Genomic DNA, 14,012 nt, shown 5'->3' on the forward strand with positions numbered 1-14,012 from the left:
AAGCCGAGCTCATATATCCGTACAGGGTGGCCAGAGCAGCGCCGCCCCAGTCGTAGTGCAAGATGTCTCGGACGTCCACCAGTGCGCTGAGAAGGCAGAGAGGCACGGTGTTTGCCCGGTCGGCGAAGATAGTAGTCCCGAACAGGAACATGAGGAAGCCGCGAGCATACCTCTCCACGTCCTCCTCGGTCATCTGAGTCTCCCCCCCAATGCGGGCTGGACCCTGAACTGTGTCTCGAACCAAGAGTATCGGACGAAGCCTGGACGAGCTAGCGGTGGCGCCTCCCCCAGTAGATGGACCTGAGCGGCGGTCCACTCATCCATGTCAGTGTCGAAGGGGATCGGATCACCCCCTACCCCGATGCCTGTGAGCATCGAGAAGTCATAAGGGGTCATCGTCATGTCCCCTGCAGCAGAGAAGTGGAACGAATCGGTGGTGTCCCACCATCTCTCCGCCAGAGCGGCAAGGAGAGGACTGCATGTGGAGAGCCTAGAGAGCCCTCGGCAGAAGGTGCCGAAGCCCGCTCGGTCCACGATGCGCTGGACCGCATCAGGGAGCTCGTCATACCACTCCCGCGCACCAGTATTCCCATACCCGCGAATGGTATGGGAACCCTCCTGCAAACAGAAAATGACAATGGCAAGACAACATTCAAAATGCAGTTTTGAAAAGACGGATATGGCATGTATGCAAGTTTGACAGATTCAGACAAATACTGGGTGCCAGTGTGTGTGCAGTAGAATACAGTGAGTACAGTGTGTTTGAGTGATTCAGGGCTAGTGCAGTGTGTGTGCATGTGTCAGTCTCAAGCAGATATCTGTTGTATGTATGTTTACAGTCAACTACGGTCTACGGCATATCAGATTTCAGCAATTAAAGAATACAGCTAACTATGGCAGTTTTGTATCCTACATTGCAGAAAGTAAAGCAGAAGATGAAGAGTTACCTCGGGAGTGCCGAATGAAAGGTGGGAGGTAGGCTCGCGTAGTAGTAGCTCAGGGGCCGCGTACCTCTCAAAGCTCCGGAACTGACGCAGGCCGTCTGGGGGCAGAACGTGGATCGCCGGCTGGTAGGTCGCCGGGTCGAACGGGCGCTCGCTCAGTGGTAAGACCTCGACCCCGGGATCCATCTCGTGGTCCGGGGGAGTCCCGCCACGTGGAATGTCGTCCGCCATGTAGGAAGTGGTGTGAAAATGGCCGGAAAAGGGAAAACCGAGCCGGAATGCGAAGAGTCAACTGAAAAGTCAACTCCCGAGAGGGTCGAAAATGGCCGGGAAGGCCGGAATGTGAAGAGGCACGGAAATGAAGAGGAAAGTGAGGGGAACAAACCCCGAGAAGGCGAGAACGCCGAACGAGGCACCGAAACGAGAATGTGATCGGTGGAAAATGTCCGAAACGCGAAGAGGATCGCGAATCCGACGACGAAACGGGCGTAGAACGCTAAGAAACGGGCGAAAAATGAGAGAGAAATACCCTAGAGAGAGAAAGGAAGGGATTTCGGCGGTGGAGAAGTGAAGGAATAGGGCTTGATGCCCTATTTTATAACACCCAAGGTGAAAAGACAAAACTGCCCCGCACCAGCAACTGTTTGCCGGTCGGCACTTTTTTGTGCCGGTCGGCACTTTTTTGTGCCGATGGAATTGTTTTTGTGCCGATGGCCAGCCGGTGGCCTCATCTTTCGGCCGGTGGGGTTCCCACAGCCTTGTTTAGGCCATTTGAGAAGTTTGTGGTCTTCATAGCTCAATAAAGTGCAAGAAAGTGCATCTCCGACGTTCAACCGGCCTCCGTTTTGACCGCGGGCCGTGTCTCCAGTGCGTGGCACTCAAAGTCGTGCAAGGTGTATCCTTTTTGTATCCTTTTGAATTCAAAAGCTACCCCATGTGTGTTGCACAAGTTCATCACACTACTTCGGTGCATTACATCGCGCTGTCGCGCGCCACACTTGCATTGTTGTGCACGTGTTACATGCGTTGCAACACGCACCCCTTTGCATTGTCGTGCATATTTCTCATGCATCATCATTGCATTTCCATTCCATGCATTGTTATGCATTCCGGAATACGTGCGTTGTTGCGCATTTAAGTCCATTTACTTTCCGTGTGGCGTGCGTGTCACACTGGTCATCGCACTGTTTTGTGCATTTCAAACCTCGCGCTGTTCTGCGCATTGCACTGTTTTGTGCATTTCAAACCTCGCGCTGTTCTGCGCATTGCACTGTTTTGTGCATTTCAAAATTGTTCGCGCTGTTCTGCGCATCGCACTGTTTTGTGCATTTCAAACCTCGCGCTGTTCTGCGCATTGCACTGTTTTGTGCATTTCAAAATTGTTCGCGCTGTTCTGCGCATCGCACTGTTTTGTGCATTTCAAACCTCGCGTTGTTCTGCGCATTGCACTGTTTTGTGCATTTCAATTTCGCGCTGTTTTGCGCATCTCATTGCATTTTGCATGCATTCCATCGCACTGTCCTGTGCACTCGCGTTGCCTAACGCATCGCGCTATTTTGCGCATCATATCGTCGTGCAATACTGCCGGTCTGGCGAGACCTTAAACACGCACGGTCTGGCGAGACCTTAAACACGCACGGTCTGGCGAGACCTTAAATACGCACGGTCTAGGAGACCTTAAATCCTTGGAAGGTGCAAAACCTTTGGCGCATTGACGTGCGCATGTTCGTTCGCATTGTCATGCATCTCTTAAGCCGCGTGTTATCGCGCATCCCATGCAACATGCATTTCATGCATCATTTGCATTTCAAAACGTGCATTTCATGCATACATTTTGCATCCCGGTCTAGGAGACCCTAAATCCTCTGAAGGTGCAATTCCTTCGGTGTTTGTCGTGCCCGAACGACTTTCGGTGGTCTGGTAAAGCCACCAGTCTGTGCTTGCGATGAGTTCCTAGAAGACCAACTGGGACGGTGGAAACTAGAGTTCGAACGGCTTATGCCTAGAACGCAAAGGTTCGGGAGTTCCGAGACTAAAGTCTGGTTTAAATACCCAGAGGTTTACCCTCGGCTTGAAATCTGTATGGAAGCCCCATAGGTTGAGGCGGCATGTCTACGCCTCAGTTCTGGATACTGAACCAACCTAGTATATCACCCTGTTGGTAAGATAGGGAAAGTTGCAATCATAGTCATTGCATCATAGTGCATTGTCATGCATTTCCATTATAGCTTGCATGCATCCATTGCATCTTCCCCATTAGGTCGCATCGCACTGCATTGTCATGCATGTTGTAAATATCCATTCCATTGCATATTTGTATATATTGCATTGTAGATTGCATGCATTCATTGCATCGCCTTCCATCTATGGCTTGCGCCTTTCCAGGTTGAGCTTGGTCTGGTATGTGCCCTTACTTTTCATGTTAAAACACAGTTCTGCATGTGTATCGCGCCGATTCCACGCTGATATGTTGGTTGAGGGTTGCGGCATCTTTTCTGTGTTACACATGGCTCGTACGTGTACATGCCTTTCCCAGGCAAGATTTGGTTTGGCTTGCGTGCCATATCCATTGTATCCATATCCATTCCATTGCATATTTGTAGATATTGCATTGTAGTTTGCATGCATTCATTGCATCACCTTCCGCCTATGGCTTGCGCCTTTCCAGGTTGAGCTTGGTCCGGTATGTGCCCTTACTTTTCATGTTAAAACACAGTTCTGTATGTGTATCGCGCCGATTCCACGTTGATATGTTGGTTGAGGGTTGCGGCACCTTTTCTGTGTTACACATGGCTTGTATGTATGCATGCCTTTCCTAGGCAAGATTTGGTTTGGCCTGCGTGCCATATCCATCCATTACATTGTAGTGTAATTTTTGCATCCGGCATTAGGATCGTAGTCCTTTCTCCAGCGGGTCGTTTCCCCACTTGTGTCATTCCACCCAATACTTGTTCTTGCGTCTGTCTACAATACTCATAGTTCAGTTGACCGTTCTATGGTAGACAGACTTGTTATCTCCATCAATCTATTTGACATAGGTGTGGTTTCGAACCGCTCGTGATTGGATCACGATTCAAATGCTTTGCATGTAGCTTGCATTTTTTTCAATTACATTGCATCTTCGTTTGCATTGTTTATACATTGTTTTGTATATATTGCATATCGTTTTGCATCCACATTTGCATTGTCATGCATGTTGCTAACAATATTGTACCTGTTAAGTTTGTTTTCTTTTCAGGCACGATATTGTATGTACGGTTCATTTGAGGCTGGCGCAACCAGACGAACCGGACAGGTATTGTATCTCCCGAGTGAGACGTATTAAGAATTCCATAATTCTCTTACATCCTTTCTGCATTGTAGTGTAGTTTGGCATGCTAGCTTAAAACTGTCGCATGTTTGCTTCGTTACAGCTTTCTTTGCATGATCATAAGTTATGTCCGGCTCTGTGCATTGTCTTGTATTTTGCCCCCGCCTTCGGGCGCATACCTTGTTTGTCTAGTATGCTTGTCTAAGTCTTCGGCCTTGCCAAAAATGGGTCGTCTCTGGGCTTTGACATTCACTCCCGTCATTGTTATGACTTTCGAGTTCTGTCAAAGAGGGCAACTGTAGACACCCCATTTTTGACCGTCCTCAAGACTTGGACGTCACCGTTTGAACACTCGGTGATTATCCATGTTTGTGTTCGTTTGGAGTTCCCGGAGGTCTCGGCTCGCGTGCCTTGCCTCAGGATCCCCGAACTCGACCGTTTAGTGTCTGGTTTTGCACCAAACACTTGCTTCTTGCCTTTGAGAGGCAGAGTGGGGCTTGTAGACCATCCCCACCCTTCACCGGCAGTGGCTAGATGCCACCGGCTGGTTTTTGCTGCCACCGGCAATATAGTTTGCCGGTCGGCACTATTTGTTGCCGGTCAGCACTATTTTGTGCCGGTCGGCACTTTGTTTGGCCAAGATGGCATTTTTTGCCGGCCGATTGCTGTTCATCTGCTTTTGCAGATATTTTTAGACAGCTGTATAGCTTTTGCTCCCCTCCATACACGTGTATGGAGGGATCTCCCTCTTGCAAGGGCTTGTCTTGTAAGCTTTACAAGAGGGATATAGAGAGAGGCTCTCAAAAAGGCAAAAAGAAGAGGCTTTAGACATTTTTGAGAGAGGAAAATACAGAGAAGAGCTCTGGTTTTCTAGGGTTAGGGTTAGACATACACAATCTATCTCTCTTTCCCTTTCATTTTGTTCACTAGGTGTTTTGTGCCTTACTATTGCACAAAACACCTAGTGTTTCACCTTCCTCTAGGAGCTGAGGTTCTAAAGAGTGTGTTTTGAAGTTTTGGTCTTGGATTCAAGCTCAAGGAGGCCATTGGAGCATCTTTGTTGAAGAAGGCATCAAGGGTGAGAAACTAGTCCTTTTTTTCCCCTTTTTTGCATTGATTTTCTACTAATCTTAGAGCTGTTTTTGTGATTATTGTATAACATAAAAAAGTTCTATTTTTAAGCCCTCTTTATTGTTTATTAAGAGTGTTTTGTTGTTTGAGGGGTGTTGACCACCCTTAGGCCTCAAAAGGCCTCATTTTGAGCCATTTTGTGCTAGCTCCGGGATTTTGGTGTTGAGGTCTCTTCACCGCTGAAATCTTGAGGGATTTCAGTGGTGAAGATGATGCTTTGAAGTCCCAAGAAGGAGAGGGCCACCCCCTCTCCTTGTTGTCCTTGAAAAGGGCATGTTTTGGCCTCTTAAGGAAGCCTATGCTTGAGTGTGTGTTGAGCATATTTGGTTTGTTTTTCATGCTTATATATCCATGATATAACATGATTTAAAGTTGGTTTTGGAACTTCATGCATGTTTAGCATAGTTGCCTTGTAATGCCATGTTTGTGCCTTGACATGTCTTAGGTTGTTAACCTTGGTTAGAGCATGTTTTAGGCTTGTATTTGTGAAGTTTATGTGCTTATTTTTCCATGTTTTAGCTCTGTCCACAGTCGTTTGGGTTGATCTTTGCATGCATTATATAGCTCCTTTGTATTTAGGCTTGTTGGCCTTGAGTATATGCATGTGTAGCATACAATTTTTGCATTGTTTTGATGATTTGGAATCATCCTACATGCTATTTCAGTCCCATTTCCATGCTTGTTTGATTGCCTTGCATGCCTCTTTAATGCTTTGGAAGCATGTGTCGCGATGCTCCATGTTTTGGCCATGGTGTATGCCTTTGTATTTGGGCCACTTAGATGCCATCTAAGGAGTCCTTTGGCCTTGTTTTAACATGCTAAAAATCTGTTTTTTAGTTGTTTAATGCATGCCATGTTTGATCATGATAAGTTTAGTTCAATGCATTGTTGATTTGCCTTGAACACTTGGACTACTCTTTGCATGTTTTGGCTTAATCTATAACTTGATTTGGCATCATTTTATAACATAATTTTAGGGCTCATGTTGCATGCTAATTAGTCCATGACTCCTCCTTTCAAGTGTGCTTGAATGTTGTTTGATTCATGCTTAAGTGTTGGTCCTTATGTGCATGTGTGTGTGCATGCCATTTAGCTCTCACTCTTTAGCACTTTTGGCCACTGTTTTAGGCCTATTTTAGAGTTGCCTAATTCATGTATAAGTCCATCTTGCCATCCATTTGCATTGCCATATGCATGCTTGTATGCTTGCATGAGTTAATTGCCATGCCATGTTGCATTCCTAGCTTGTATGCCTAGGTTGCATTGCATTTTGCATGCATGCCTTGTTCCTTGAATTGGTGATAGGAATTGGGCCTAATTTGTTTGGTTGGTTTGCATTGCATTTGAAACCAAAGTTGCATACTTGGTTCCTTGGGCCATCATGCATAGAAATGCGTGATTGGTGGTCCAAGAACCGAGGCACATGTCCCTTTGAGTCATTACAATGATAAGAGACATGGTTGGTGCATACATGCCTTGAAATATGCTGCCATGCCTTGTTTTGCCCTCTGTTGCTGTGAGTTGCAGGTTCTGCAGGAATACTTTGCCGACCGGCAGTGTAATGTGCCGACCGGCACCATTTTCTCTGCCGACAGACCCTATTTTGTGCCGATGGCCATACTACACTGCCGGTGGAAGTTTCATCTAGCCGGTGATGATACCCTCTGTCCAAGGATGTAGTCCTGAGGTTTTGACAACCTCCAGAGGAGGAAAGGGAGGAAAACAGAGGCAGCTTGCGCATGGTGGCGCGCTTCCCGAGGCGTTTCTCGCTTTATTTAATTAGTTAATTTGTTAATTAATTAATTTGTAATATTTAATTAGCTTGCGTAGTTAGTTAGTCTGTAATATTTATTCGGTCCCTCCGAGCGAGGGCAAATCTGTAATAAGCGTGCGTGAGTGTGTGTATGTCTTCCAACCTCACGTCTTTCTTCCCTTTTATTTACCTGCTTATGATGGTAGATTAGGGCACGTTTAATTTAGCATACCTTATGCTATGCATGTGTGCATCCATGCATTTGTATTACATGCATTAGGCTCGGTACATCACGCTAACTGCATCAGTACTTCAATTCAAAAATTGAATATGTGTTAATCGTGCATTTTCACATGACATGTCTAGGATTAGCCGAGCCTATCTTAGCGACATTTTGTATGCGATGCATTAGGCACTTAACATGGACTTGGATCATGCATGTTTGCTAACAAGTTCTTTGTTTTGGCACGGAGTACTATGTGAGTATTTCCGCTTTAGCATATCACATGAGTGTGAATATTGCCATGACAGCATGCTTAACATGAGGCTAGATGCTTATGTGTTAAACTGTTTCGAATGCCTGTGGGTGAAGGTTGGATTGTTTGAATTGGAAAAACTCATTGAAATCCGTATTTTAGCCTACTTGCGAGTAGCAAATTTCAAAGCATTTTCAAAACAAACGGATATGCAATGTTTCTTTCCAAATTAGGCAATCTAGTCTATACTTGTTTGCTGTGCACATAACATAGTAATTCTAGGCTAATAAACGGAATAAGAACACGTAAAGTTTTCAAAAACGGATATCACGGTTAGTAGAGGCCGGTCTTCGGACCGGGCGAAAGGGGGTGCTCATAGCTGACCTTCCCCGATCGTACCCAAGCTCCCGAGCCGAGACAACTCCGGTGATGACGGACATGTGGCCTTCGGCACGAGTCAGGGTTTCCTAAATTCCCCTTTTTTAAAATATTTAGGTGGCGACTCTGTATCTGGCAAAGCAGTCCATGTTTGGCACTACTTTTTCAAAAATCTGTTTCTCAAAACGATTTGCCAGATTTGGACTCTTTGGTTCAGATTAAGAACCGTGACACAAATCGAGTCTGAACTGTAGCGAGGCCCCTCCCCGAGCGCGTGCTACAAGTAGGCTGGGGCGTTGAAAACCTCGATCTGTGGATCGTGACCGAGCTTCTCAACAGCCGCCCTCCAGCCGCACTTGAAGAACAGCTCCTTGGCAGCATCGCACTGTTTGACATAAGCATCCTCTGCCTTCTTGAAGCCCTGCTTTTCGGCTCCTTTCGCGTTCTTTTTCAGTTGAGTTATTTTGGTATCTTTTCTCTTTTCAAGCTTTACCAACTCGCGCAGATACTTGTCTTTCATAGCGATGGTGGCTTTCTGCTTCTCTGCTTCGGCCGAACTAACCAGTCCGGCAAGTCGGCCGTTCTCAGCTTGTAGCTCGGCCATTTTCTTTCCGGCTTCTTCTAGCTCGGCCACCTTTGCTTCGGCCTCCGTCACTACTTGCCTTGTTGTTTTTCTAAGCTCTAGGACTTTCTTGTAAGTAATGTTGTTTTTCTGTAAGGCCTGACAAAACAAAGACTTCCCTTGAGCCGAAGTAAAAGTTGGAAAAATTAGACAGAAAAACGGACAGAGCTACTTACCAAAATCATGGACTTCGATGAAGACCGGATGGATTTCAATTCGGTGTTTAATTGCTTTTGGTGGTGCTCCATATCTTTGGGGAGGCACACACTCTTGGCCAGGTTGAAGGCCAATTGATGATCTTTGTCAGCAACAACCGAATCAGAATCTTGAATATCTCGGTCGTTGAAGGTTAGCTTCGGAGCCCATTTGGAAGATTCTGCTCGGTCAGTTTGCTCCGGTTGAAGGGTAGGTTGAGGACTTTGTGGGATGAATTCAACCTCATCGACAAGTTGCTGTTCGGTCGATGTAGATCGGGCGTGTTTAGAGAGGCGAAATGAAGAAGGCTGTTGAGAAGGGAGGGCCACAACGGCAGGCTGCGTTTGGATTGATGGTGGTACTTCGGCCCTGGTTGTTGCGGTCAGAAGGGCCCTGACTCTATTTTTCTTTGCCATCTCTTCTTCAGCGGTTAGTGGGACAAGTCGTATTTCGGGCAAGGTTGGGTCCGGTTCTAGTGCGTCTTCAAGAAGGAAATCGGTCACTCTGGCTTTTCGGCGACCGCTATATCTGTAGGTCGGCTCAAAGTTTAGAAGCTTAGCCCAACTCCTTTCTTTAAACCGTAATGCGGCTCGGAGTGTGTTTAGATTTGGGTAACTGTACAGGGAAGCAAGATGAGATGAGTCTGCAAAAAGGATACAACTGTTAGATCGGTTATGACATCTGAAACCAAAGTAAAAGAAAAACATGCATAAAACCGAAGTAACTCTACCAGGTTCTCCTTTCTTCCAGTTTATACTTCGGCCTGGGATTTGGGCTTGCTGATCTTCAAAATTGCCCGATACCCAGAAAAAGTCATCATCATTTACGTCCTTATCCGGCGTATCTTTTATTATCTTTTCTCTACGGCGGCGTATCCTAAGGTAATAAACCCAGCCATCATCTTTGGAACCTATGGAGTACTGGTGGAAGATTTCGGCTAAACCGAGGTTCAGGCCTGCTTGGCGGTTTAGCTCGGCTATACCCATTATTATTCGGTATGTATTGGTGGATAGCTGGGTTGGGCATAGTCTGGTTTGCCTAAGAAACTCACAAATTAAAGGCTGGACTGGGAACCTTAGTCCGGTCTCTATTATTGAAAGCAGGGTAAAAGGTACAAAGCCTGCTTCCCCCCATGGTATGATATCCGGCTTGGCTAGGGTAAGGTGTACATCGTCTGGAATGCCATAACCCCTTCGGAATTCGGCCATACCACCAGGGGTCTCTACCAAATACCTATACTTACCCATTTGTTGTATAATTTATGGATAAGTTATATCGGTGCAAAAATTGTGCTCAGTAGCACGGTTGAGCGCACGAAGAAGTGCCTGGGCAACCTAAGTCTGCAAAGTAGAAAACAAAGGGGTTAAGCACAAATCATTGGACCGTGCTACGAATTAAAAGCAAGATACAAGAGCCCTACTTCGGCCTTGTGAACTGGTTCTACCTCGGTTCGTCAAAAGGTTTGGTAGCTCGGTTTGAGCAGGTTGCTTATTAGACCGGTTCATCGTCTAGGGGCAGCTTACTGAGTTCGGTCTAAAAAACTAAGAAAGCTGGTTTAGCCCCAAAGGCCTAAATCGGTTGAAGTATGAGTTTTGTTACTTCGGTTGAGCCTCTAGGGGCAACTTTCTGAGTTCGGTTTAGAAACTAAGAAAGCTGGCTTAGCCCCAAAAGCTTAGCTCGGTTGAAGACCGAGGTTCCTAGTTTAATATGTTCAAACTTCGTTCGATGATCTTATTTCGGCTAAAGTGAATCAGGAGTTTGTGACTCATTGAAACTTTTGTTATTTATATAAGTTCTAGTTCGGTTATTATTTAAAGTGATCTACCTATATATGACAAACGGTATCCTGGTTCGGTTGCTACATGATTTTGGATCTAAGACTAGTTTTCTACAGAGTACTTCATACACGCATGGGTTCTGCTAATGTTTTTCCATGAAAGTACAGAAGCGAAGCAGAAATGGAAGAAAATGTTTTGCAAAAATACAGTAAACAAAATACATAGAACAGATACGAAAGCAAAAACAGGGAAGGGAATTGGATTTGCTTACCAGATTGAAGAAAAGGGGACTGGAGTCGGAAACAGTAGCAGCAAATGAAGAGCACGAACTCAGGATTGAGGAAGTAGAGGCACAGAGAGAGAAGACGAAGAATAGTTTAAGTGAATGATTCAAAGATGGAAGAATTGTTTTGTGTAAAGGATGAAACGCAAAAGGGCGGGACTGTTCAAAAATTTCGTAGTACGAGGACGGCGTGACAGCTGCCCCTAGCCTATCAGAGCCCGCCACGTGTCATTGGAAAGGGAAGCGTTACAGATGCTGTGATTGAAGAGGCGTTTTGACCGGACAAACAGAGCCCGGAGTAAAAGTAGCTCGGCTGGAAGGTTTAAGAGTTTTTTAGCTCGGCTGGAGAGGCTAAATTTTTTTTTATTTTTAGCTCGGCTGGAAAGGCTTAAAAAACTCCAGCTCGGCTGATAGACTGGTAATCCCAATCATGCTGTGCAGATGGAATTAAGGGGCAATTGAGAGGGTAATTTTTGGTAAAAATTGGGCCGAGCTGTGAGATGGACTTTATGGCCCAAAGTACGAAGGACTGGGTAAAAAGGCCCAATAGAAATGTAAAAGTTACTCCGGCCCGAAGAGAGGTAAAGTTACTTCGGCCCAAGAATAATAAAACTACTTCGGTCCGGGCAAGTTGGAGCTAGGCCAGTCTCAGAGTTAGTCCGGTCATGATGTATCCTGAATAGGTCGGTCTGGCGGTACCTTTGAGTTAGACCGACCTAGGAGTTATACCGGTCGCAATTTGTTAAGTTTGGTCCAACCGTGCCATGGGTTGAGCAAGAGAGAACCGAGATAAGGAGGAGTAAAAGCAGAACCGAACTAAGGTAGTTCGGCCTACGCAGTGGCTCTGCATAGTCAAGTTTATTTCGGTCATGTTGTAGTTCGGCCATGGTACAAACCATCTCACTTGGTTTAAGCAGTGAGGGGGGTGTTGAAGGATTATCTTTCAGGAGTATGAATCCTAGGAGGACTCTGCATGGAGGAGTATGAGTCCTACTAGGATTGTGCCACTCAAAACCTATAAAAGCTCACAAACATCACCTTGGAGGAGGTAACAAAACACAACACACAACTTTGTTTTTTGAATACCCAGAGCTTTGTCTATTTGTCAAGTTTACTGACTTAGGCATCGGAGAGGTTTCCGGCACACACCCGCCGGCTAGCTCACGTTTGTGTTTTCAGGTGATAAAGCGACGTCGTACGGAGGAGCGTGAACTTAGTCGACAGGATTATACGAGAAGGTGTATTTCTTTCCCGTACAATAACTTGTATTAATATAACTAATAAAATACAAATTGTATAAAATAAATTATGGTAAGTTAAAATATACATAAAATATATTATGGTAACTCAAAATATAATATAACTCACCTTAAAATTAATACCTCACTTTTACTTTCCGTTGTCGAAAGCTTTCCTTACTTTCTAATTCCCTTCCTCTCTTTTTATTTTGTTATTGTCTTTTGGTTGCCTTTATCATGAGCCAATCCTCCCCATTTATAGGGGAGGCAACCGTGGGCAACAAGCCACGGAAAGCCCCGAGCACCGACGCGTGTAACCTTTGTCAGATTCAATAATATCCTTTTTTTTTTTTTTTACTTATCCACAGCAATTAGATTAATTCTAATTAATAAAATAATAACTCCTAATCATAAAATCAATTATTTAATTTTATTATTACTACCACTATTATTATCATAATTAATTATGATATTGATTAAATATTTAGAGTGTCACATGTTATTTTACGGAATATCTAATTAAACATTTAGAGTTTTTCTCAATTATAATTAATATAAAATATAAGAGACAACTTAAATTTTTAGGTTGTTACAATCTTCCCTCCTTTGAAAAATTTTGTCATTGAAATTTGTCATATGTGTAAGCTATCCGCTGCGCACTCTGATAAATATGTGTTTGATGATTAATCTGATATAAAATATTACCTCAAAAAAAAAAACTTTACCAAAAATAACTCACCGTCTATTTGTCAAAAATTATTTTGAGCCAAAATGTGAAACAATCAATGTCTTTAAAAACTTTTCATTAGTTTTGTTTCCGAAAAAAATAAAAAATAAAATAAAATGAGAATACAATTAAACAAGCGGCTGAAAGTGAAATGACAGAATCATATGCAGGAGTTGAAGGAATTTGAGATGAACTCCCATTTCTTTTATCCGTGAACTTTCTACTGATGGAAAATAGTTTCAAAATTAGTATTTTTAAAATTTGAACCCACTTTTAAAAAGTCGAAAAGATTTTTTTTTTTTTAATACTGAACTGGAAATTATATGTATTTAATTATATTATAATTTTAGTAGGTGCTTGAGCTCGACATCCTTTTTTTTTTTTTTCCTTCTTTTACTATAACAAATATAAATTATATCTATTATCCTTCACAAATTATGCACCAAAAAAAAATTAATATATATATATATATAAAATCATATAAAATTATAATATAATTAAAATCATATAAAATTATAATATAATTAAATCAACTAACAAAATATAATATTTAGGTACTAATTATCCGTTATCTTACTTCTTAAATGTGTGTGTGTCCTATGCTCCAACGATGATTTATTTATAAACCATTGCTCTGATACCATTTGTCACGATCCGCTCCCCGTACCCAAGGGTTAAGCATCGTGATGGCCAATAACTAAAGTTACCTACGGCCAATTCTTGAACAAATTAATAAATGCGAGTGGAAATAATAGTTAAGTGAGGGTACCAAAATAATTATTGGAGCTTCTTTTTTTATTACAAAATTTATTGACCAAAAATGCCGATATTTACATATAAAAATATCATAAAAGTGCTGTGTGTGTATATTCTGCAGTCCCGTGTCTAAGACTTTCCAAAAGCTATTTTTGAATTGCATTGTTTCCTGAAAATCGGTAAACAGCTATAACCACATGGCAAAGTAAGAAATATTATGCCAAGAGTATAAGGGACACAAAATAACCATGGATAGTTATGTAACTAAAATATTTAAGATAACTTAGTCCGAACAAATAATCATTTAAGTAGCAAAACTGAGATTATGTAAATAAATAACCATAACCATGGTACCGAACAGAACATAACATAACAGAGGTCACAAGAGTGACAGTCAGAACAGAGGTACGGATTCAAGAGG

This window comes from Camellia sinensis, chromosome 10 (genome assembly GCF_055761805.1).
Source record: "Camellia sinensis isolate YWXY chromosome 10, ASM5576180v1, whole genome shotgun sequence".
Taxonomy (NCBI): Eukaryota; Viridiplantae; Streptophyta; class Magnoliopsida; order Ericales; family Theaceae; genus Camellia; species Camellia sinensis.